A 17,183-nucleotide genomic window follows, 5' to 3' on the forward strand; every position below is an offset into this window, starting at 1 on the left:
CCATACGCTGGGAGAAAATGAGAAATAAATGAAATCAGAAAACAGGGAGGAGGGGGGCACGGGCAATACATGTCACCTCAATACGTGGACTCCCATGATCTGCTCGGAAAGAGAGAGAAAAGAAAATGTAATCATAGAGATAAGAGACACCTTTTCAGAAAATGAATCCGAAAAGAAAAGTAAAATGAGGCCTGTGGAGCAGGTCTGCGTGTGACTCCGGATCCCCCAACATCCAGTGCCACCACCGAAGATTCCTACGTGTAGAACCCCAAAAGCAACGGGACGAGAGTTCTGGTCACATACTCGCTCAAAATGACGTCCTGGAATTCTCCTGGAACTCCCTCCCCTCTCGGCCTCTCAAGGTTTCCTCCAGCGTGTCGGTTCCCACAGACCAGACCTTTGGTCTGACACCTGACAGTCCAGATGCCACGCATGCTGCCGCGTGGCGGCGGTGTCACGGCTCGGGACAAGAGGAGGCCCCACGGTGCGGGCTGGGGCGCCAGGCACCGCGACGGGCGCTGAGGGTGGGGGTGATCCCCCGGACCGCCTCCGCGCTCCCAGAAAGGGGACAGAACAAGAGGCAAAAAAAAAAAAAAAAAGCCTACGGCACCCGGTATTCCCAGGCGGTCTCCCATCCAAGTACCAACCAGGCCCGACCCTGCTTAGCTTCCGAGACCAGAGGAGATCGGGGGCGTTCAGGGTGGTGTGGCCCTAGACGGCGGAGGGCGCCCCTGCCCCGCTCAAGAAGCCGAGCCTCTCTGCGCTTCCCCGCCGCCTCCTCCCGCCCCAGGCCCCGCGCCGCCGGGTCGGGTCGGGTCGGGCCTGTTGAGTTCGCCAGCCAGCCGGGTCCGGCGGGCTCCCAGGGACGGGGGTGACGGGCGGGGCGGGCCAGGGTGGGGGGCTGTCTCTCTATACACACACACACACTCACACTCACTCACACTCACACAAGATGCTCCTCCACGGCTGTACTCGCCAAGGTGGAGACCTTCCAGCCCCCATCCTCTCCTGGCCTGGCCTCCTTCACCTACCCGCTGCCCACCCCCAGCCCGTCGCCGCCGCAGCCGCCACCGCCTCCGAGGCGGCCACTGACTGCGCACGCGCGGGGCGCTTGCCCTTTGACCCCAGCCAGGGGCCGCCCTCCCCCACAACCCCTTTCAGCTGCGCCCCCCGCCCTGTGCGTGGGCTGCCGCCTATTCCCCCGGGTCAGGGCTGGGGCACAGCGCATGGGGGAGGGGAGCGAGTGTAGGGGCGTCTCTCGGGATGTGTCCCATGGGTGTGGTGGGGTGGGGTGGGGTGCTTTGGGGGGCTCTGAAGAAATCAATCCCCTCCATCTCCTCCCTCTGGAAAACGCCCAAGCCCTTGGAGACCTGCGGGCACCGCTACCGTGGGGGCCGGGACCCTCCTCTGTGTCCTCCTGTGGCCCAGTCCAAGGGGCCTGGGCCTGGCCGGGGCTGCATTGGACCCCGACCACCCTGGCGTGTGGACTCCCTAAAAATCGGCGATTAGATATTGGATTCCAGCTTCATTGAGGTCATTTCACTAATGAGTGCACCGGAAAGAGTTTCCTAAACCATCTGTGAGGGTGGCAACTGAAAGAGAATTTTAAAGCTGACAGAATAGGCGAGGGAAGGCATAGGAGATTTCCACACCCAGCAAGGAAGACTTTCCCGAAATGGAAGAAAGAAACGAGCAAACAGAGACACCGGTAGCCCGCCCGGATCAGAGTCTGCCCCTGAGAGAAAGTACCCTGACCAGGTTCACCCGTGGGTGGGTGGCGAGCTAGCGGCATTCAGAAGAGCGAGGCCCGCAGTCTGTGCGGAAGACACCTGCACTCGGGTGTGTGTGGCGGCACAATTCACAAGCAGCTCCAGATGTTAAACCAAGGAGAAGCCAGGGAGTTCCCAACGCCCCAGGTGTCCTCAGCCCACGACCGGCTGCTGTGGGAATGCGAAGCCCGGCTCCTTGTCTCAGAGCGGGACAACCAGGAGGTGTGATGTACACCCCGGGGTTCCCAGGAGGATCAGGCTGAAGCTGGGACTTGGCCTCAAAGTGTCCCCTCGCATGGCCACCCCCTTCCCCTTCCTGCTCCTCTACTCCTGGTGCCCCTCCATCCAGGGGCCAGACCTTAAAGAGTCACCGCAAGAGAATCCTGGTCCCAAAGGAGCCTTCTGGGGGACCCGTGCTGAGAGAGGTTGTGGGCATGGCCCGCTGGGGCTCTGCCCGACCCAGGGCTGAGAGATGCAACCTCCCAGCTCTGGGTCCCTGCAGCAAGTGTTGGCAAGCACAGGGCCAGTCCTCCAAAGGCCCAGGTGCAGGGAGCCCAGGCCAAGCAGCCTGTGGAAGAAGCCACTTGCCGTGCCACCCCGGGAACAGGACTGCAGGCCCCGGCCCTTCCCACCTCCTCCTCCTCCTCCTCCTCCCCCCCCACCCCCCACCCCCGCCCGACATGGCTCAGGGCTCAGAGACACCTCAGACTCTTGCTACCCAAAGTGCAAAGGGCATCAGTTGCTCATCCAAACCCCCCGCCCAGCAGACCACGTTGTCCAGCCAGCCCCCGGGCCTCCCTGGGGTACCCAGCACAAAAGGGCAGACACCCACCGGACCCTCAATCTCAGTTTTCGGATGTTTTTGCCACTCTAAGGACCCGCAGGCCAGCTGGGCCTTCGGGCAGGACAGAGAGCCCGCGGAATCCGACGTGGAGAGCTGGGTGTACGTCCCCATGAGGAGGCAGTCCCCACCTCCGCGGCTCTCCCCTTGCGGGGAGCGGCAGCCGCAGGGCCTCAGGGAAGACACCAGGCTGGGCCCCCACAGCACAGCGGGGGCACGTCCCCCGCACGCAACTTAGTGACGGCTGCTCGAGACTGCTGCGGCCACCCTGCTGCCGGGTTCCTGGAGGGCTTCCTGGAAGCAGCGTCCACACCAAGCCCTTGGAAGGCCCAGGGGACGGGGGAGCCGGTCATGCAGGGGCCGAGGACGGTGACGGGCAAGGAGGAGCATGTCAGGCAGGGGCCGAGGACGGGCCGGGCCGGGTAGGAAGGAGCCGTTCAGGCAGGGGCTGAGGACGGTGACGGGCCAGATGGGGAGGAGCGAGTCAGGCAGGGGTTGAAGTGATGGCCCGGGCGGGGAGGAGGGTGTCAGGCAGGGGCAGAGGATGGTGACAGGCCGGACGGGAAGGAGCCGGTCAGGCAGGGGCCCAGGACAGTGACGGGCCTGGCCGGGGGGGGGGGGGGGGAGTGCGTCAGGCAGGGGCACAGGAGACGGGCTGGGTAAGGGTTAGGGTTACAGTTAGGGCACAATTCACAATCGCAAAGATGTGGAAGCGACCCGAGTGCCCATCCATCCAGGAGTGCACTAATAAAATGTGGCGCGTGGACACCACGGAGTGCTATTTGGCTATGAGGAGCAGTGGTGAGAGGGCACCTCTCGTGTTCTCCCGGCCAGAGCTGGAACCCGTTCCAGTAAGCCAAGTGTCCCAAGAACGGACACAAGAGCGCCACGTGCGCGCGCTCGCCAGCAGATTGGTAGGGACCGATGGACACCTAAGTGGACACAGAGGAATCGCCTTCATCGGGTGGGTGTCGGGCGGGCGGGGGGAGGGGATGGGCGTGCACATCCATTAGGAATGGGGTGGGTGCGCACCAACCGGGGCATGGGCGCACTTGAAGCTCTGACCCGAGGGGGGAGGCTGGGACAGGGCGATGCAGCTGACCTTAACATTGGTACCCCCACCATACGCTGGGAGAAAATGAGAAATAAATGAAATCAGAAAACAGGGAGGAGGGGGGCACGGGCAATACATGTCACCTCAATACGTGGACTCCCATGATCTGCTCGGAAAGAGAGAGAAAAGAAAATGTAATCATAGAGATAAGAGACACCTTTTCAGAAAATGAATCCGAAAAGAAAAGTAAAATGAGGCCTGTGGAGCAGGTCTGCGTGTGACTCCGGATCCCCCAACATCCAGTGCCACCACCGAAGATTCCTACGTGTAGAACCCCAAAAGCAACGGGACGAGAGTTCTGGTCACATACTCGCTCAAAATGACGTCCTGGAATTCTCCTGGAACTCCCTCCCCTCTCGGCCTCTCAAGGTTTCCTCCAGCGTGTCGGTTCCCACAGACCAGACCTTTGGTCTGACACCTGACAGTCCAGATGCCACGCATGCTGCCGCGTGGCGGCGGTGTCACGGCTCGGGACAAGAGGAGGCCCCACGGTGCGGGCTGGGGCGCCAGGCACCGCGACGGGCGCTGAGGGTGGGGGTGATCCCCCGGACCGCCTCCGCGCTCCCAGAAAGGGGACAGAACAAGAGGCAAAAAAAAAAAAAAAAAGCCTACGGCACCCGGTATTCCCAGGCGGTCTCCCATCCAAGTACCAACCAGGCCCGACCCTGCTTAGCTTCCGAGACCAGAGGAGATCGGGGGCGTTCAGGGTGGTGTGGCCCTAGACGGCGGAGGGCGCCCCTGCCCCGCTCAAGAAGCCGAGCCTCTCTGCGCTTCCCCGCCGCCTCCTCCCGCCCCAGGCCCCGCGCCGCCGGGTCGGGTCGGGTCGGGCCTGTTGAGTTCGCCAGCCAGCCGGGTCCGGCGGGCTCCCAGGGACGGGGGTGACGGGCGGGGCGGGCCAGGGTGGGGGGCTGTCTCTCTATACACACACACACACTCACACTCACTCACACTCACACAAGATGCTCCTCCACGGCTGTACTCGCCAAGGTGGAGACCTTCCAGCCCCCATCCTCTCCTGGCCTGGCCTCCTTCACCTACCCGCTGCCCACCCCCAGCCCGTCGCCGCCGCAGCCGCCACCGCCTCCGAGGCGGCCACTGACTGCGCACGCGCGGGGCGCTTGCCCTTTGACCCCAGCCAGGGGCCGCCCTCCCCCACAACCCCTTTCAGCTGCGCCCCCCGCCCTGTGCGTGGGCTGCCGCCTATTCCCCCGGGTCAGGGCTGGGGCACAGCGCATGGGGGAGGGGAGCGAGTGTAGGGGCGTCTCTCGGGATGTGTCCCATGGGTGTGGTGGGGTGGGGTGGGGTGCTTTGGGGGGCTCTGAAGAAATCAATCCCCTCCATCTCCTCCCTCTGGAAAACGCCCAAGCCCTTGGAGACCTGCGGGCACCGCTACCGTGGGGGCCGGGACCCTCCTCTGTGTCCTCCTGTGGCCCAGTCCAAGGGGCCTGGGCCTGGCCGGGGCTGCATTGGACCCCGACCACCCTGGCGTGTGGACTCCCTAAAAATCGGCGATTAGATATTGGATTCCAGCTTCATTGAGGTCATTTCACTAATGAGTGCACCGGAAAGAGTTTCCTAAACCATCTGTGAGGGTGGCAACTGAAAGAGAATTTTAAAGCTGACAGAATAGGCGAGGGAAGGCATAGGAGATTTCCACACCCAGCAAGGAAGACTTTCCCGAAATGGAAGAAAGAAACGAGCAAACAGAGACACCGGTAGCCCGCCCGGATCAGAGTCTGCCCCTGAGAGAAAGTACCCTGACCAGGTTCACCCGTGGGTGGGTGGCGAGCTAGCGGCATTCAGAAGAGCGAGGCCCGCAGTCTGTGCGGAAGACACCTGCACTCGGGTGTGTGTGGCGGCACAATTCACAAGCAGCTCCAGATGTTAAACCAAGGAGAAGCCAGGGAGTTCCCAACGCCCCAGGTGTCCTCAGCCCACGACCGGCTGCTGTGGGAATGCGAAGCCCGGCTCCTTGTCTCAGAGCGGGACAACCAGGAGGTGTGATGTACACCCCGGGGTTCCCAGGAGGATCAGGCTGAAGCTGGGACTTGGCCTCAAAGTGTCCCCTCGCATGGCCACCCCCTTCCCCTTCCTGCTCCTCTACTCCTGGTGCCCCTCCATCCAGGGGCCAGACCTTAAAGAGTCACCGCAAGAGAATCCTGGTCCCAAAGGAGCCTTCTGGGGGACCCGTGCTGAGAGAGGTTGTGGGCATGGCCCGCTGGGGCTCTGCCCGACCCAGGGCTGAGAGATGCAACCTCCCAGCTCTGGGTCCCTGCAGCAAGTGTTGGCAAGCACAGGGCCAGTCCTCCAAAGGCCCAGGTGCAGGGAGCCCAGGCCAAGCAGCCTGTGGAAGAAGCCACTTGCCGTGCCACCCCGGGAACAGGACTGCAGGCCCCGGCCCTTCCCACCTCCTCCTCCTCCTCCTCCTCCCCCCCCACCCCCCACCCCCGCCCGACATGGCTCAGGGCTCAGAGACACCTCAGACTCTTGCTACCCAAAGTGCAAAGGGCATCAGTTGCTCATCCAAACCCCCCGCCCAGCAGACCACGTTGTCCAGCCAGCCCCCGGGCCTCCCTGGGGTACCCAGCACAAAAGGGCAGACACCCACCGGACCCTCAATCTCAGTTTTCGGATGTTTTTGCCACTCTAAGGACCCGCAGGCCAGCTGGGCCTTCGGGCAGGACAGAGAGCCCGCGGAATCCGACGTGGAGAGCTGGGTGTACGTCCCCATGAGGAGGCGGTCCCCACCTCCGCGGCTCTCCCCTTGCGGGGAGCGGCAGCCGCAGGGCCTCAGGGAAGACACCAGGCTGGGCCCCCACAGCACAGCGGGGGCACGTCCCCCGCACGCAACTTAGTGACGGCTGCTCGAGACTGCTGCGGCCACCCTGCTGCCGGGTTCCTGGAGGGCTTCCTGGAAGCAGCGTCCACACCAAGCCCTTGGAAGGCCCAGGGGACGGGGGAGCCGGTCATGCAGGGGCCGAGGACGGTGACGGGCAAGGAGGAGCATGTCAGGCAGGGGCCGAGGACGGGCCGGGCCGGGTAGGAAGGAGCCGTTCAGGCAGGGGCTGAGGACGGTGACGGGCCAGATGGGGAGGAGCGAGTCAGGCAGGGGTTGAAGTGATGGCCCGGGCGGGGAGGAGGGTGTCAGGCAGGGGCAGAGGATGGTGACAGGCCGGACGGGAAGGAGCCGGTCAGGCAGGGGCCCAGGACAGTGACGGGCCTGGCCGGGGGGGGGGGGGGGAGTGCGTCAGGCAGGGGCACAGGAGACGGGCTGGGTAAGGGTTAGGGTTACAGTTAGGGCACAATTCACAATCGCAAAGATGTGGAAGCGACCCGAGTGCCCATCCATCCAGGAGTGCACTAATAAAATGTGGCGCGTGGACACCACGGAGTGCTATTTGGCTATGAGGAGCAGTGGTGAGAGGGCACCTCTCGTGTTCTCCCGGCCAGAGCTGGAACCCGTTCCAGTAAGCCAAGTGTCCCAAGAACGGACACAAGAGCGCCACGTGCGCGCGCTCGCCAGCAGATTGGTAGGGACCGATGGACACCTAAGTGGACACAGAGGAATCGCCTTCATCGGGTGGGTGTCGGGCGGGCGGGGGGAGGGGATGGGCGTGCACATCCATTAGGAATGGGGTGGGTGCGCACCAACCGGGGCATGGGCGCACTTGAAGCTCTGACCCGAGGGGGGAGGCTGGGACAGGGCGATGCAGCTGACCTTAACATTGGTACCCCCACCATACGCTGGGAGAAAATGAGAAATAAATGAAATCAGAAAACGGGGAGGAGGGGGGCACGGGCAATACATGTCACCTCAATACGTGGACTCCCATGATCTGCTCGGAAAGAGAGAGAAAAGAAAATGTAATCATAGAGATAAGAGACACCTTTTCAGAAAATGAATCCGAAAAGAAAAGTAAAATGAGGCCTGTGGAGCAGGTCTGCGTGTGACTCCGGATCCCCCAACATCCAGTGCCACCACCGAAGATTCCTACGTGTAGAACCCCAAAAGCAACGGGACGAGAGTTCTGGTCACATACTCGCTCAAAATGACGTCCTGGAATTCTCCTGGAACTCCCTCCCCTCTCAGCCTCTCAAGGTTTCCTCCAGCGTGTCGGTTCCCACAGACCAGACCTTTGGTCTGACACCTGACAGTCCAGATGCCACGCATGCTGCCGCGTGGCGGCGGTGTCACGGCTCGGGACAAGAGGAGGCCCCACGGTGCGGGCTGGGGCGCCAGGCACCGCGACGGGCGCTGAGGGTGGGGGTGATCCCCCGGACCGCCGCCGCGCTCCCAGAAAGGGGACAGAACAAGAGGCAAAAAAAAAAAAAAAAAGCCTACGGCACCCGGTATTCCCAGGCGGTCTCCCATCCAAGTACCAACCAGGCCCGACCCTGCTTAGCTTCCGAGACCAGAGGAGATCGGGGGCGTTCAGGGTGGTGTGGCCCTAGACGGCGGAGGGCGCCCCTGCCCCGCTCAAGAAGCCGAGCCTCTCTGCGCTTCCCCGCCGCCTCCTCCCGCCCCAGGCCCCGCGCCGCCGGGTCGGGTCGGGTCGGGCCTGTTGAGTTCGCCAGCCAGCCGGGTCCGGCGGGCTCCCAGGGACGGGGGTGACGGGCGGGGCGGGGCGGGGTGGGGGGCTGTCTCTCTATACACACACACACACTCACACTCACTCACACTCACACAAGATGCTCCTCCACGGCTGTACTCGCCAAGGTGGAGACCTTCCAGCCCCCATCCTCTCCTGGCCTGGCCTCCTTCACCTACCCGCTGCCCACCCCCAGCCCGTCGCCGCCGCAGCCGCCGCCGCCTCCGAGGCGGCCACTGACTGCGCACGCGCGGGGCGCTTGCCCTTTGACCCCAGCCAGGGGCCGCCCTCCCCCACAACCCCTTTCAGCTGCGCCCCCCCGCCCTGTGCGTGGGCTGCCGCCTATTCCCCCGGGTCAGGGCTGGGGCACAGCGCATGGGGGAGGGGAGCGAGTGTAGGGGCGTCTCTCGGGATGTGTCCCATGGGTGTGGTGGGGTGGGGTGGGGTGCTTTGGGGGGCTCTGAAGAAATCAATCCCCTCCATCTCCTCCCTCTGGAAAACGCCCAAGCCCTTGGAGACCTGCGGGCACCGCTACCGTGGGGGCCGGGACCCTCCTCTGTGTCCTCCTGTGGCCCAGTCCAAGGGGCCTGGGCCTGGCCGGGGCTGCATTGGACCCCGACCACCCTGGCGTGTGGACTCCCTAAAAATCGGCGATTAGATATTGGATTCCAGCTTCATTGAGGTCATTTCACTAATGAGTGCACCGGAAAGAGTTTCCTAAACCATCTGTGAGGGTGGCAACTGAAAGAGAATTTTAAAGCTGACAGAATAGGCGAGGGAAGGCATAGGAGATTTCCACACCCAGCAAGGAAGACTTTCCCGAAATGGAAGAAAGAAACGAGCAAACAGAGACACCGGTAGCCCGCCCGGATCAGAGTCTGCCCCTGAGAGAAAGTACCCTGACCAGGTTCACCCGTGGGTGGTTGGCGAGCTAGCGGCATTCAGAAGAGCGAGGCCCGCAGTCTGTGCGGAAGACACCTGCACTCGGGTGTGTGTGGCGGCACAATTCACAAGCAGCTCCAGATGTTAAACCAAGGAGAAGCCAGGGAGTTCCCAACGCCCCAGGTGTCCTCAGCCCACGACCGGCTGCTGTGGGAATGCGAAGCCCGGCTCCTTGTCTCAGAGCGGGACAACCAGGAGGTGTGATGTACACCCCGGGGTTCCCAGGAGGATCAGGCTGAAGCTGGGACTTGGCCTCAAAGTGTCCCCTCGCATGGCCACCCCCTTCCCCTTCCTGCTCCTCTACTCCTGGTGCCCCTCCATCCAGGGGCCAGACCTTAAAGAGTCACCGCAAGAGAATCCTGGTCCCAAAGGAGCCTTCTGGGGGACCCGTGCTGAGAGAGGTTGTGGGCATGGCCCGCTGGGGCTCTGCCCGACCCAGGGCTGAGAGATGCAACCTCCCAGCTCTGGGTCCCTGCAGCAAGTGTTGGCAAGCACAGGGCCAGTCCTCCAAAGGCCCAGGTGCAGGGAGCCCAGGCCAAGCAGCCTGTGGAAGAAGCCACTTGCCGTGCCACCCCGGGAACAGGACTGCAGGCCCCGGCCCTTCCCACCTCCTCCTCCTCCTCCTCCTCCCCCCCCACCCCCCACCCCCGCCCGACATGGCTCAGGGCTCAGAGACACCTCAGACTCTTGCTACCCAAAGTGCAAAGGGCATCAGTTGCTCATCCAAACCCCCCGCCCAGCAGACCACGTTGTCCAGCCAGCCCCCGGGCCTCCCTGGGGTACCCAGCACAAAAGGGCAGACACCCACCGGACCCTCAATCTCAGTTTTCGGATGTTTTTGCCACTCTAAGGACCCGCAGGCCAGCTGGGCCTTCGGGCAGGACAGAGAGCCCGCGGAATCCGACGTGGAGAGCTGGGTGTACGTCCCCATGAGGAGGCGGTCCCCACCTCCGCGGCTCTCCCCTTGCGGGGAGCGGCAGCCGCAGGGCCTCAGGGAAGACACCAGGCTGGGCCCCCACAGCACAGCGGGGGCACGTCCCCCGCACGCAACTTAGTGACGGCTGCTCGAGACTGCTGCGGCCACCCTGCTGCCGGGTTCCTGGAGGGCTTCCTGGAAGCAGCGTCCACACCAAGCCCTTGGAAGGCCCAGGGGACGGGGGAGCCGGTCATGCAGGGGCCGAGGACGGTGACGGGCAAGGAGGAGCATGTCAGGCAGGGGCCGAGGACGGGCCGGGCCGGGTAGGAAGGAGCCGTTCAGGCAGGGGCTGAGGACGGTGACGGGCCAGATGGGGAGGAGCGAGTCAGGCAGGGGTTGAAGTGATGGCCCGGGCGGGGAGGAGGGTGTCAGGCAGGGGCAGAGGATGGTGACAGGCCGGACGGGAAGGAGCCGGTCAGGCAGGGGCCCAGGACAGTGACGGGCCTGGCCGGGGGGGGGGGGGGAGTGCGTCAGGCAGGGGCACAGGAGACGGGCTGGGTAAGGGTTAGGGTTACAGTTAGGGCACAATTCACAATCGCAAAGATGTGGAAGCGACCCGAGTGCCCATCCATCCAGGAGTGCACTAATAAAATGTGGCGCGTGGACACCACGGAGTGCTATTTGGCTATGAGGAGCAGTGGTGAGAGGGCACCTCTCGTGTTCTCCCGGCCAGAGCTGGAACCCGTTCCAGTAAGCCAAGTGTCCCAAGAACGGACACAAGAGCGCCACGTGCGCGCGCTCGCCAGCAGATTGGTAGGGACCGATGGACACCTAAGTGGACACAGAGGAATCGCCTTCATCGGGTGGGTGTCGGGCGGGCGGGGGGAGGGGATGGGCGTGCACATCCATTAGGAATGGGGTGGGTGCGCACCAACCGGGGCATGGGCGCACTTGAAGCTCTGACCCGAGGGGGGAGGCGGGGACAGGGCGATGCAGCTGACCTTAACATTGGTACCCCCACCATACGCTGGGAGAAAATGAGAAATAAATGAAATCAGAAAACGGGGAGGAGGGGGGCACGGGCAATACATGTCACCTCAATACGTGGACTCCCATGATCTGCTCGGAAAGAGAGAGAAAAGAAAATGTAATCATAGAGATAAGAGACACCTTTTCAGAAAATGAATCCGAAAAGAAAAGTAAAATGAGGCCTGTGGAGCAGGTCTGCGTGTGACTCCGGATCCCCCAACATCCAGTGCCACCACCGAAGATTCCTACGTGTAGAACCCCAAAAGCAACGGGACGAGAGTTCTGGTCACATACTCGCTCAAAATGACGTCCTGGAATTCTCCTGGAACTCCCTCCCCTCTCAGCCTCTCAAGGTTTCCTCCAGCGTGTCGGTTCCCACAGACCAGACCTTTGGTCTGACACCTGACAGTCCAGATGCCACGCATGCTGCCGCGTGGCGGCGGTGTCACGGCTCGGGACAAGAGGAGGCCCCACGGTGCGGGCTGGGGCGCCAGGCACCGCGACGGGCGCTGAGGGTGGGGGTGATCCCCCGGACCGCCGCCGCGCTCCCAGAAAGGGGACAGAACAAGAGGCAAAAAAAAAAAAAAAAAGCCTACGGCACCCGGTATTCCCAGGCGGTCTCCCATCCAAGTACCAACCAGGCCCGACCCTGCTTAGCTTCCGAGACCAGAGGAGATCGGGGGCGTTCAGGGTGGTGTGGCCCTAGACGGCGGAGGGCGCCCCTGCCCCGCTCAAGAAGCCGAGCCTCTCTGCGCTTCCCCGCCGCCTCCTCCCGCCCCAGGCCCCGCGCCGCCGGGTCGGGTCGGGTCGGGCCTGTTGAGTTCGCCAGCCAGCCGGGTCCGGCGGGCTCCCAGGGACGGGGGTGACGGGCGGGGCGGGGCGGGGTGGGGGGCTGTCTCTCTATACACACACACACACTCACACTCACTCACACTCACACAAGATGCTCCTCCACGGCTGTACTCGCCAAGGTGGAGACCTTCCAGCCCCCATCCTCTCCTGGCCTGGCCTCCTTCACCTACCCGCTGCCCACCCCCAGCCCGTCGCCGCCGCAGCCGCCACCGCCTCCGAGGCGGCCACTGACTGCGCACGCGCGGGGCGCTTGCCCTTTGACCCCAGCCAGGGGCCGCCCTCCCCCACAACCCCTTTCAGCTGCGCCCCCCGCCCTGTGCGTGGGCTGCCGCCTATTCCCCCGGGTCAGGGCTGGGGCACAGCGCATGGGGGAGGGGAGCGAGTGTAGGGGCGTCTCTCGGGATGTGTCCCATGGGTGTGGTGGGGTGGGGTGGGGTGCTTTGGGGGGCTCTGAAGAAATCCATCCCCTCCATCTCCTCCCTCTGGAAAACGCCCAAGCCCTTGGAGACCTGCGGGCACCGCTACCGTGGGGGCCGGGACCCTCCTCTGTGTCCTCCTGTGGCCCAGTCCAAGGGGCCTGGGCCTGGCCGGGGCTGCATTGGACCCCGACCACCCTGGCGTGTGGACTCCCTAAAAATCGGCGATTAGATATTGGATTCCAGCTTCATTGAGGTCATTTCACTAATGAGTGCACCGGAAAGAGTTTCCTAAACCATCTGTGAGGGTGGCAACTGAAAGAGAATTTTAAAGCTGACAGAATAGGCGAGGGAAGGCATAGGAGATTTCCACACCCAGCAAGGAAGACTTTCCCGAAATGGAAGAAAGAAACGAGCAAACAGAGACACCGGTAGCCCGCCCGGATCAGAGTCTGCCCCTGAGAGAAAGTACCCTGACCAGGTTCACCCGTGGGTGGTTGGCGAGCTAGCGGCATTCAGAAGAGCGAGGCCCGCAGTCTGTGCGGAAGACACCTGCACTCGGGTGTGTGTGGCGGCACAATTCACAAGCAGCTCCAGATGTTAAACCAAGGAGAAGCCAGGGAGTTCCCAACGCCCCAGGTGTCCTCAGCCCACGACCGGCTGCTGTGGGAATGCGAAGCCCGGCTCCTTGTCTCAGAGCGGGACAACCAGGAGGTGTGATGTACACCCCGGGGTTCCCAGGAGGATCAGGCTGAAGCTGGGACTTGGCCTCAAAGTGTCCCCTCGCATGGCCACCCCCTTCCCCTTCCTGCTCCTCTACTCCTGGTGCCCCTCCATCCAGGGGCCAGACCTTAAAGAGTCACCGCAAGAGAATCCTGGTCCCAAAGGAGCCTTCTGGGGGACCCGTGCTGAGAGAGGTTGTGGGCATGGCCCGCTGGGGCTCTGCCCGACCCAGGGCTGAGAGATGCAACCTCCCAGCTCTGGGTCCCTGCAGCAAGTGTTGGCAAGCACAGGGCCAGTCCTCCAAAGGCCCAGGTGCAGGGAGCCCAGGCCAAGCAGCCTGTGGAAGAAGCCACTTGCCGTGCCACCCCGGGAACAGGACTGCAGGCCCCGGCCCTTCCCACCTCCTCCTCCTCCTCCTCCTCCCCCCCCACCCCCCACCCCCGCCCGACATGGCTCAGGGCTCAGAGACACCTCAGACTCTTGCTACCCAAAGTGCAAAGGGCATCAGTTGCTCATCCAAACCCCCCGCCCAGCAGACCACGTTGTCCAGCCAGCCCCCGGGCCTCCCTGGGGTACCCAGCACAAAAGGGCAGACACCCACCGGACCCTCAATCTCAGTTTTCGGATGTTTTTGCCACTCTAAGGACCCGCAGGCCAGCTGGGCCTTCGGGCAGGACAGAGAGCCCGCGGAATCCGACGTGGAGAGCTGGGTGTACGTCCCCATGAGGAGGCGGTCCCCACCTCCGCGGCTCTCCCCTTGCGGGGAGCGGCAGCCGCAGGGCCTCAGGGAAGACACCAGGCTGGGCCCCCACAGCACAGCGGGGGCACGTCCCCCGCACGCAACTTAGTGACGGCTGCTCGAGACTGCTGCGGCCACCCTGCTGCCGGGTTCCTGGAGGGCTTCCTGGAAGCAGCGTCCACACCAAGCCCTTGGAAGGCCCAGGGGACGGGGGAGCCGGTCATGCAGGGGCCGAGGACGGTGACGGGCAAGGAGGAGCATGTCAGGCAGGGGCCGAGGACGGGCCGGGCCGGGTAGGAAGGAGCCGTTCAGGCAGGGGCTGAGGACGGTGACGGGCCAGATGGGGAGGAGCGAGTCAGGCAGGGGTTGAAGTGATGGCCCGGGCGGGGAGGAGGGTGTCAGGCAGGGGCAGAGGATGGTGACAGGCCGGACGGGAAGGAGCCGGTCAGGCAGGGGCCCAGGACAGTGACGGGCCTGGCCGGGGGGGGGGGGGGAGTGCGTCAGGCAGGGGCACAGGAGACGGGCTGGGTAAGGGTTAGGGTTACAGTTAGGGCACAATTCACAATCGCAAAGATGTGGAAGCGACCCGAGTGCCCATCCATCCAGGAGTGCACTAATAAAATGTGGCGCGTGGACACCACGGAGTGCTATTTGGCTATGAGGAGCAGTGGTGAGAGGGCACCTCTCGTGTTCTCCCGGCCAGAGCTGGAACCCGTTCCAGTAAGCCAAGTGTCCCAAGAACGGACACAAGAGCGCCACGTGCGCGCGCTCGCCAGCAGATTGGTAGGGACCGATGGACACCTAAGTGGACACAGAGGAATCGCCTTCATCGGGTGGGTGTCGGGCGGGCGGGGGGAGGGGATGGGCGTGCACATCCATTAGGAATGGGGTGGGTGCGCACCAACCGGGGCATGGGCGCACTTGAAGCTCTGACCCGAGGGGGGAGGCGGGGACAGGGCGATGCAGCTGACCTTAACATTGGTACCCCCACCATACGCTGGGAGAAAATGAGAAATAAATGAAATCAGAAAACGGGGAGGAGGGGGGCACGGGCAATACATGTCACCTCAATACGTGGACTCCCATGATCTGCTCGGAAAGAGAGAGAAAAGAAAATGTAATCATAGAGATAAGAGACACCTTTTCAGAAAATGAATCCGAAAAGAAAAGTAAAATGAGGCCTGTGGAGCAGGTCTGCGTGTGACTCCGGATCCCCCAACATCCAGTGCCACCACCGAAGATTCCTACGTGTAGAACCCCAAAAGCAACGGGACGAGAGTTCTGGTCACATACTCGCTCAAAATGACGTCCTGGAATTCTCCTGGAACTCCCTCCCCTCTCAGCCTCTCAAGGTTTCCTCCAGCGTGTCGGTTCCCACAGACCAGACCTTTGGTCTGACACCTGACAGTCCAGATGCCACGCATGCTGCCGCGTGGCGGCGGTGTCACGGCTCGGGACAAGAGGAGGCCCCACGGTGCGGGCTGGGGCGCCAGGCACCGCGACGGGCGCTGAGGGTGGGGGTGATCCCCCGGACCGCCGCCGCGCTCCCAGAAAGGGGACAGAACAAGAGGCAAAAAAAAAAAAAAAAAGCCTACGGCACCCGGTATTCCCAGGCGGTCTCCCATCCAAGTACCAACCAGGCCCGACCCTGCTTAGCTTCCGAGACCAGAGGAGATCGGGGGCGTTCAGGGTGGTGTGGCCCTAGACGGCGGAGGGCGCCCCTGCCCCGCTCAAGAAGCCGAGCCTCTCTGCGCTTCCCCGCCGCCTCCTCCCGCCCCAGGCCCCGCGCCGCCGGGTCGGGTCGGGTCGGGCCTGTTGAGTTCGCCAGCCAGCCGGGTCCGGCGGGCTCCCAGGGACGGGGGTGACGGGCGGGGCGGGGCGGGGTGGGGGGCTGTCTCTCTATACACACACACACACTCACACTCACTCACACTCACACAAGATGCTCCTCCACGGCTGTACTCGCCAAGGTGGAGACCTTCCAGCCCCCATCCTCTCCTGGCCTGGCCTCCTTCACCTACCCGCTGCCCACCCCCAGCCCGTCGCCGCCGCAGCCGCCACCGCCTCCGAGGCGGCCACTGACTGCGCACGCGCGGGGCGCTTGCCCTTTGACCCCAGCCAGGGGCCGCCCTCCCCCACAACCCCTTTCAGCTGCGCCCCCCGCCCTGTGCGTGGGCTGCCGCCTATTCCCCCGGGTCAGGGCTGGGGCACAGCGCATGGGGGAGGGGAGCGAGTGTAGGGGCGTCTCTCGGGATGTGTCCCATGGGTGTGGTGGGGTGGGGTGGGGTGCTTTGGGGGGCTCTGAAGAAATCCATCCCCTCCATCTCCTCCCTCTGGAAAACGCCCAAGCCCTTGGAGACCTGCGGGCACCGCTACCGTGGGGGCCGGGACCCTCCTCTGTGTCCTCCTGTGGCCCAGTCCAAGGGGCCTGGGCCTGGCCGGGGCTGCATTGGACCCCGACCACCCTGGCGTGTGGACTCCCTAAAAATCGGCGATTAGATATTGGATTCCAGCTTCATTGAGGTCATTTCACTAATGAGTGCACCGGAAAGAGTTTCCTAAACCATCTGTGAGGGTGGCAACTGAAAGAGAATTTTAAAGCTGACAGAATAGGCGAGGGAAGGCATAGGAGATTTCCACACCCAGCAAGGAAGACTTTCCCGAAATGGAAGAAAGAAACGAGCAAACAGAGACACCGGTAGCCCGCCCGGATCAGAGTCTGCCCCTGAGAGAAAGTACCCTGACCAGGTTCACCCGTGGGTGGTTGGCGAGCTAGCGGCATTCAGAAGAGCGAGGCCCGCAGTCTGTGCGGAAGACACCTGCACTCGGGTGTGTGTGGCGGCACAATTCACAAGCAGCTCCAGATGTTAAACCAAGGAGAAGCCAGGGAGTTCCCAACGCCCCAGGTGTCCTCAGCCCACGACCGGCTGCTGTGGGAATGCGAAGCCCGGCTCCTTGTCTCAGAGCGGGACAACCAGGAGGTGTGATGTACACCCCGGGGTTCCCAGGAGGATCAGGCTGAAGCTGGGACTTGGCCTCAAAGTGTCCCCTCGCATGGCCACCCCCTTCCCCTTCCTGCTCCTCTACTCCTGGTGCCCCTCCATCCAGGGGCCAGACCTTAAAGAGTCACCGCAAGAGAATCCTGGTCCCAAAGGAGCCTTCTGGGGGACCCGTGCTGAGAGAGGTTGTGGGCATGGCCCGCTGGGGCTCTGCCCGACCCAGGGCTGAGAGATGCAACCTCCCAGCTCTGGGT

General features: G+C 63.4%; 5 non-coding genes across 5 annotated transcripts; all 5 read right to left on the minus strand.

Annotated features, from left to right (window-relative positions):
- Positions 1-598: 598 nt before the first annotated feature.
- LOC142863831 (5S ribosomal RNA) lies at positions 599-717 on the minus strand. Its single transcript, XR_012914464.1, has one exon. It is a non-coding gene; the product is annotated as a 5S ribosomal RNA (ribosomal RNA).
- A 3,612-nt stretch (positions 718-4,329) lies between these two features.
- On the minus strand, positions 4,330-4,448 carry LOC142863833 (5S ribosomal RNA). The gene has a single exon (XR_012914466.1). It is a non-coding gene; the product is annotated as a 5S ribosomal RNA (ribosomal RNA).
- Positions 4,449-8,059: 3,611 nt separating this feature from the next.
- LOC142863834 (5S ribosomal RNA) lies at positions 8,060-8,178 on the minus strand. Its single transcript, XR_012914467.1, has one exon. It is a non-coding gene; the product is annotated as a 5S ribosomal RNA (ribosomal RNA).
- A 3,611-nt stretch (positions 8,179-11,789) lies between these two features.
- LOC142863835 (5S ribosomal RNA) lies at positions 11,790-11,908 on the minus strand. Its single transcript, XR_012914468.1, has one exon. It is a non-coding gene; the product is annotated as a 5S ribosomal RNA (ribosomal RNA).
- A 3,610-nt stretch (positions 11,909-15,518) lies between these two features.
- Positions 15,519-15,637, minus strand: LOC142863836 (5S ribosomal RNA). Its single transcript, XR_012914469.1, has one exon. It is a non-coding gene; the product is annotated as a 5S ribosomal RNA (ribosomal RNA).
- Positions 15,638-17,183: the final 1,546 nt, after the last annotated feature.

The sequence above is a fragment of the Microcebus murinus genome, chromosome 22 (assembly GCF_040939455.1).
Source record: "Microcebus murinus isolate Inina chromosome 22, M.murinus_Inina_mat1.0, whole genome shotgun sequence".
NCBI lineage: Eukaryota > Metazoa > Chordata > Mammalia > Primates > Cheirogaleidae > Microcebus > Microcebus murinus.